Source organism: Belonocnema kinseyi, chromosome 4 (assembly GCF_010883055.1).
Source record: "Belonocnema kinseyi isolate 2016_QV_RU_SX_M_011 chromosome 4, B_treatae_v1, whole genome shotgun sequence".
NCBI lineage: Eukaryota > Metazoa > Arthropoda > Insecta > Hymenoptera > Cynipidae > Belonocnema > Belonocnema kinseyi.
Genome location: NC_046660.1, coordinates 8,241,620 through 8,249,910, shown reverse-complemented (window position 1 = coordinate 8,249,910; position 8,291 = coordinate 8,241,620). Strand labels below are relative to the sequence as shown.

General features: G+C 21.9%; 2 protein-coding genes across 2 annotated transcripts in view; one reads left to right on the top strand and one right to left on the bottom strand.

The window, feature by feature from the left end:
- The window catches only part of LOC117171401 (sodium-independent sulfate anion transporter), a 65,320-nt gene extending 61,618 nt beyond the window's left edge, over positions 1-3,702 (bottom strand). The window contains exon 1 of the mRNA XM_033358679.1: positions 3,534-3,702. The gene's annotated coding sequence lies outside the window, so the exon portion shown is untranslated. The remainder of the gene's footprint in view (positions 1-3,533) is intronic.
- Positions 3,703-3,869: 167 nt separating this feature from the next.
- Positions 3,870-8,291, top strand: part of LOC117171359 — a 47,352-nt gene continuing 42,930 nt past the window's right edge. Inside the window, exon 1 of the mRNA XM_033358607.1 lies at positions 3,870-4,294. The gene's annotated coding sequence lies outside the window, so the exon portion shown is untranslated. The remainder of the gene's footprint in view (positions 4,295-8,291) is intronic.

Genomic DNA, 8,291 nt, shown 5'->3' with positions numbered 1-8,291 from the left:
AACCAAAATTGAAATAGTGTCATTTTTAGATAAAAGAAAAGATTTTTTATCAAAATATTTCCATTTTTAAACAAATAGCTTAATATTCATTTTAAATAATAAATAATAATCAAAATAAAATGTATTTTCGATCAAATAATTGATTTTTTTTTTTATAAAAACAGTTGAATTTTCAAATAAAAAATATCAATTTTCAACTAAAAATAGAATGGTCAAATTTCCAGTAATTTTTAAGGAAAAACAACGAATTTTTAACAAAATTGTTAAATCTCCAACCCAAGAGATGAATCTTCAACCAAGTAATTAAATAAAATAAATAATATATCAATTCCTTTAAAGACACAAAATTGAAACAGTTTCATTTTTAGATAAAAAAAAAAAGATTTTTTATCAAAATATTTCCATTTTTAATCAAATAGCTTAATTTTCATTGCAAATAATAAATAATAATCCAAATAAAATGTATTTTCGACCAAATAATTGAATTTTTCATCAAAATAGTTGAATTTTCAAATGAAAAAGATTAATTTTTAACTAAAAATAGAATGGTCAAATTTCAAATTATTTTAAATAAAATTCAATGTGATTTTGCTATACTAAATTCAATTTAAAAAGCTTTAAATTTTCGCATTGACCAATTAATTAAATATTTCTTTAAAAATTGGATGACAACCAAAATTGAAATAGTGTCATTTTTAGATAAAAAAAAAAGATTTTTTATCAAAATATTTCCATTTTTAAACAAATAGTTTAATATTCATTTTAAATAATAAATAATAATCCAAAAAAATGTATTTTCGACCTAATAATTCATTTTTTTAATAAAAATAGGTGAATTCTCAAATAAAAAAAATCAATTTTTAACTAAAAATAGAATGGTCAAATTTCAAATTATTTTAAATAAAATTCAATGTGATTTTGCTATACTAAATTCAATTTAAAAAGCTTTAAATTTTCGAATTCACCAATTAATGAAATATTTTTAAAAAACTGGATGATAACCAAAATTGAAAGTTTCATTTTTAGATAAAGAAAAAGATTTTTTATCAAAATATTTCCATTTTTAATCAAATAGCTTAATTTTAATTTCAAATAATAAATAATAATCAAAATAAAATGTATTTTCGACCAAATAATTGAATTTTTTTCATAAAAATAGTTGAATTTTCAAATAAAAAAGATCAATTATCAACTAAAAATAGAATGGTTAAGTTTCCAGTTAAAAAAAGTAATTTTTAAAGGAAAAAAACAACGAATTTATAACAAAATTGTTAAATTTTCAAACAAAAAGATGAATCTTCAAACAAGTAATAAAATAAAATAAATAATATATCAATTCTTTTAAATAAAAATCAATGTGGTTTACCATTCCAAATTCAATTTTAAAAGCTTTAAATTTTCGCATTCACCAATTAATTAAATATTTTTTAAAAAATTGGATGATAATAAATAATAATCAAAATAAAATGTATTTTCGATCAAATAATTGCATTTTTTTATAAAAACAGTTGAATTTTCAAATAAAAAATATCAATTTTCAACTAAAAATAGAATGGTTAAGTTTCCAGTTAAAAAAAGTAATTTTCAAGGAAAAAAAACAACGAATTTATAACAAAATTGTTAAATTTTCAACCAAAAAGATGAATCTTCAACCAAGTAATAAAATAAAATAAATAATATATCAATTCTTTTAAATAAAAATCAATGCGGTGTAACAATACTGAATCTAATTTAAAAATCTTTAAATTTTTGCATTCACCTATTAATTAAATATTTTTAAAAAACTGGAAAATGACCAAAATTAAAATATTTTGATTTTTAGATAAAAAAATTAATTAAAAAAACATTTTCATCAAAATATTTCTATTGTCAACCGAAGAGCTTAATTTTAATTTAAAATCGTAAATATTAATCTAAATAATTGCATTTTTTCATAAAAATAGTTGAATTTTCAACTAAAATTTGAATAGTTAAGTTTGCAGGTAAAAAAATTAATTTTAATCTAACAAAATTAAAGCTAAATAAATAATGCATTTTTAACCAGACAACTCCGCATTCCGCTGATTAAATGAATTTTCACTAAAAATTGAATTATCAACTAAAATAGGAATAGTTTGATTTTCAGAAAAAAAAAAATAATTCAAAGAAACGAATTTTCATCCAAATATTTCCAATTTCAACCGAATAGTTGGATTTTTATTGAAAATGATCTATTTTTATCCAAATGAAAGTAATTTTCAACAACAAAATGGAATTATCAACGAAAATTGGAATAGTTTAATTTCCAGACAAAAAATTTATTTAAAAAAATTCAATTTTTTGAAATAATGAACCTTCAAATAAATAAAGTTATTTTTAAACCAAATAATTACATTTTTGTACCAAATAGTTAAATTTTTGAAGAAAATTGAAATAAATCAATATTCAGGAAAAAAAAACAATTTTTATCAACAAAGAAACACAAATTTTAAATAAAATAGTTACATTTTCAACTGAAGAGATGAATTTTAATCTGAAAGAATTAATCTTAAAAAAAAAAGAATGTTTAACGAGGCAATTCCGAATTTCGCTGATTAATAAATTTTTCAATCAAAAAAATTAATTATAACCGAAATTGTTTTTCTTTAATTTTCAGATAGGAAAGTTAATTGAAATAAAAACGAATTTTCAAAAGAAATTCCATTTTCAATTGAAGAGCTGAATTTTGATTAAAAGTGACCAATTTTTATCAAAAAAATTGAATTAAACCAAAATTCATCAATTTTAAACCGAAGAGTTCAATTTTCATCTAAAAAAATTATTTTTGAATCAAATAATTGGATTTTTTACCAAATAGTTAAATTTTCGACGAAAATTTAAATAGTTAACTATTCAAGTAAACAAAAAAAATTAATGTCAAGGAACAAAAACGAATTTTAAACAAAATTTTCCCATTTTCAACTAAAGAAATTAATTTTTATTTAACAAAATACATCTTAAGTAAACAAAAAATTAATTTTCAACAAAGCGATTCCGCATTTAGCACATTATTCCATTTTCAACCAAAAAATGGAATTATCAGCCAAAATTAGAATAGGTTGATTTTTAGACCAAAAGAAATAATTCGAAAAAACGAATTTTTATCAAAATATTTCAATTTTTAAACCAGAGAATTGATTTTTTGACTAAAAATGATTTAAAATGATTCCAAAGCATTTTTCGAGGTTAAGAAATATTTTTTCCGACAATTTCTTGTCCATCGAATCCTTCTATCAATAAAACATGAATTTTGGAAGATAAAAAAAAGTAAATCTAAAAAAGCGAAAACCGGTAATTCAACATTATATTTAACGTTTCGAAGTAATCAAATCGAAAATAAATTGAAACAAAAATACTTTGTATCGAGAAACAACGTATATTTTCAAATCTATATTGAATAAAATATAACAACTAAAGAATTTTTCAAGAAAATTGAAAAATAACGATTAAAATGTTCTGTTCGTGACCTAAAAAAAAATGTGATCCGGCTAGAGGCCATATCTAAGTGTACTTACAATATTTCAGTGGTAGTTTTTCACATAAAATCCTCAAATTCTCAATTTCTCCTGGTAGATAAATCGTAGAAAAATATTCTGCGAATCATTTTAATTCTTCAGCAAAAAAAAATAACACTCGAAACCTTTTTCTCTCCTCCGGAAATTCCTTTCTGCTATAAACAGAATCTCAAACTCGATAAAACTCGACCGATTTACATATGCTTTCATATTTCACCGTGGTGGGCGCCACTTGTCGGAACAATCCGAATCCATCTGTCGGCACTCCCCGAAAGCTCGAGAGGCATTTTTCAGATTTTTGGACATTTTTAGAATTTCGACAAAGCGAGCGACCAGCCAAGACATTGTATTTTTAACAAATTGAATTAATCTCGAGTTTTTGAGTTTCGCGAATCGAAAATAAATTCGGAAAGTCTCAGATTTTGAGTCTGCTAGTTGAAATTCTCTTTTTCTAGTGTCAAAAAGTACAATTTGGGTGTACATTTCGAAATAAAGTTTCACCGGAACCGGGACCGGTTATCGCTTGAAACAGTAATTTCGTCTCGAGAGCGATTGTTTACGTTTCACGTTTTTTTTTCAAAATAGTTTCTAAGCTCTTGTTGAAATTTGAAAGACAAATTGGGACTCGCGAATTGCAAAGTTATGGCAGTTGTGTTGATGGAAGTCCTCGAAATTCCGGTTGCCTAATTTGTGCGCAATTGAAAAAATTCATCGCAGTTTTTAAGATTTGTTGACATCTTTCAGGAAGAATATTTACTGAGGTAAGTCATTTGCTCGAAATTTGGATGCGTTTACAGAAGTTATTCGCTTTTTAGTTTTTGCTGACTGCTATTTTTCTAACGCTTTATGCAGATAACCTCAAATGCAAGATCAGCGGTCTAGGGTTTCAATTTCGTGGGAAATTTTGATCCTTATTAGTCAAAACAATTTTTAAAAAAACTTATAAAAACCGAATATTCGATGTCAATATTTTCCGTTATTTTGGGTGACGAAATTTTTCATTTCCGTGCATTGAATGTCAAAATGAGTGTTTGTAGTTATTATTTTTTTATAGTTTGGTGGCGACTTTGCTGGGAATTTAATTTAAAAGCCGGCAATTTACGTCGGCTCGCCGAAAATTCGAGTTTTTATTTTAATAATTTTTGTTTCCGAAGAGTCATCATTTTAATTCAAAATTCATCTCTTTTTGAAAATGTGAGTACTTTGATGAAAATCATTTTATTTTCATTAAAAATTTAATTATTCTAGTAGAAAATTTACCTATTTTGCTCAAAATCTGTGGTTTTTTTTCTAAATTAAAAATTAGATTTTTAACGGAAAATAAAACCATTCTATTTTTGGTTGAAAATTAAAAAAAAAATTATTTAAAAATTAAACAATTTGATTCAAAATCTAAGTACTCTCTGAAATTTTTTTTTTCTTCTAGAATATTATTTCTTCTGATTAAAAATTCATCTGTCTCTTAGGTTTAAAATTCAGTTAAAAACTCTTTCTTTGCTTGGAGATTAATTTTTTTTTACGAAAATTTTAAGTTTTCAATTTTTGGTTGAAAAACGATCTTTTTTATTTGAAAATTTGTCTTTCTTTGTTGAAAGTCGATTTCTTTAATATAAAATTTAACTATTTCAGTTTTTGTTAAAAGTTTATCTTTTTAGTAAAAACTTACTTTGTTCTTTAATTTAAAATTTAAGTATTTCATTAAAAATTTATGTATTTTGTTCAAAAATTGTATTTTTTCTTGGAAAATTAATCTTTTCGTTCGAAATTCAAGTATTCTAAATCAATATTCATCATTTTATTTGTAAATTCATCTTTTTCAGTTAAAACAAAATATACCATGTGAATAATATAAATATATCTTCAACTAAAAAAGATACATTTTTAACCAAAAATTAATATAATTCCATTTTCAGTTTAAAAAAATGAATATTCAAGAAAACACGACTATTTTCAAAGTAGTTCAACTTCGAAACAAGTGATTAAATTTTTATCTAAAAAAGATTTTAATTTTTAAACGAAAATTCTGTGATTTAATAAAAAAAAAATTAAATTTCTACGAAAAAATTTTCAACCTAGAAAGTTTTTTCAACCCGAAAATATGAATTTTCAACAAAAAAGTTCATTTTCAACCAAATAATTTAATTTTCTACCAAAATAGTTGAATTGCCAACCAAAATTAAAATAGTTGATTTTTTAGTTAAAATCATTGTTTTTCAAAAACAAAAAGGAAGTTTCAACAAAATATTTCAATTTTCAAAAAAAAAAAGGAATTTTTACGAAGTAATTCAACTGTTAACTTAATTGATTTTTTAGTGAAAGAATAAAAATTTTTAATCAAAAATAAAATAGTTATATTTTCAGTTGAAAAGATTAATTTCCAATTTAAAAAAATGAATTTTCATTAAATAGTTGAATCCGTAACATAAATTTAAAGGCATTACTTTTTAACTAACAAGATTATCCTAAAAATACAAGAAAATAAATTTTTAACGTAATATTGCTGAATTTTATACTAAAAAAGATCAATTTCCAACAATAAACTTAATTTTCAATGAAATAATAACATCTTGTGTTGGAACATTATTTTTCAACAAGAAAAAACTAATTTTTATCTAATTTTAACCACAAATAGAAGTTGAATTTTCAGTTAAAAAAATTAATTTTTAAGAAAAAAATATTATTTTTCAATGAAAGAGATGAATCCTCAATATAAATTAAAACAGAGTACGTTTTAACCGAAAAAATATAATTTTTTGATGAAATGTATAACAGTATTTTAACTACAAAATATTCTAATTTTAAATAAAAAATAGTTGAATTCATCCAAAGAAATAGACGAATTTTTAAGAAATTATACGAATTTTTAAAAGAATAATTCAATTTTCAACGAAAGAGATGAATTTTCAACTTTTAAATATTTTTCCGCGGAAAATTATTGGTATTTATCATTATTTTGTGTCGAAATTTGTAATTTTATACCAAAGAAATTATTTTTTAAATTACGATTACCTTCTGTTTTTGTAGTTTTTCATCGTTTTTTAGAGAAACTTTTTATTTTACGTACAAAATTATAAAACTTCATAATTATGCATAACAAAATTTTATTTTTCAAACAAATTTTTCTGCGTTGAACTATTGCAAAGTCTACTTTTTTACAATTATCTGTAAAAACTATGTTTTTTATAAAAAGTTGTAGATTGTCGTACAATATTTTTTTTAGGAAAGTTCACTCTGAAAAAAGATTCTTTGATTTAAAGAAAAGTTTCTTCTGAATCGAAGAAAAATATATGTATTGACTCTTGAGTTAAGGAAAAGTTTCTTTTTTTGTTCCAATAAAAAAAATTCTGATACAAACATTTCTTTGGTTTAAAAAATATTTATTTGTTGCACTTCAAATATTTTTTTAATTCAAAATGATTTTAAGGAAACGGTTTTTTCAATTCACGAAAAATATTTTTCTGAGTATTTTGCTTTAGTTAACTACTGTAAAAAATTGTTACTAATAAAATTGTTGTAAAAAAGTATACCTGAAAAATCTGGCAACCCTGAATGTTTATTAAAATTGTTTATGTGCTTTTGTGATGTCACAGAATAAAATTTTTCTATTTAATTATTCTAATAGAAAATTTATCTATTTTGCGGAAATTCTGTGTTTTTTTTTCTAAATTAAAAATTAGATTTTTTTTTGTTCGTAAAATGATCTTTTTTAGTTGACAATTCATCTTTCAGCTATTACATTTTTTGTTGAAAAATGTTCTTTTCTAGTTAAAAATTCAACAATTTGGCCGGAAATTTGTCTTTTTTAATTAAAAATTCAATTATTTCGTTGAGTATTTTGTTGAATAATAGTTTTTTTTGTAGAAAATTATCTATTTTTTAAGTTAATATCATTGTTTAAAAAATTTTCTTTTCGCTTAAAGATTTAAAATATTTATGATTTTAGTTAAAAATTCTGCTTTTAGGTTGGAATAAAAATTACTTGGTTGAAATTGAAACTCTTTTGTGAAAAATTAATTTGGTTTGTTTACTAGTCCAGCAGAAAATTTAAGTATTTGAACTGAAAACCCCTTTTTAAAATTAAAAATTAGAGTTTTAACGGAAAATAAAACTATTCTATTTTTAGTTGAAAATTAAAAAAGTATATATATATATATAAAAATTAAATAATTTGATTCAAAATCTATGTACTCTGTGAAAATTTTTTCTTTTCTTGTAGAAAATTATTTCTTCTGATTAAAAATATATGTATTGAGTCTTGAGTTAAGGAAAAGTTTTTTTTTATTCCAATAAAAAAATTTCTGTTACAAACATTTCTTTCGTTTAAGGAAACGGTTTTTTCAATTCACGGCAAATATTTTTCTGAGTATTTTGCTTTAGTTAACTACTGTAAAAAATTGTTACTAATAAAATTGTTGTAAAAAAGTATACCTGAAAAATCTGGCAACCCTGAATGTTTATTAAAATTGTTTATGTGCTTTTTTGATGTCACAGAATAAAATTTTTCTATTTAATTATTCTAATAGAAAATTTATCTATTTTGCTGAAATTCTGTGTTGTTTTTCTAAATTAAAAATTAGATTTTTTTGTCAAAAAATGATCTTTTTTAGTTGAAAATTCATCTTTCAACTGTTACATTTTTGGTTGAAAAATGTTCTGTTCTAGTTAAAAATTCAACAATTTGGCCGGAAATTTGTCTTTTTTAATTAAAAATTCAATTATTTCGTTGAGTATTTTGTTGAATAATAGTTTTTTTTGTAG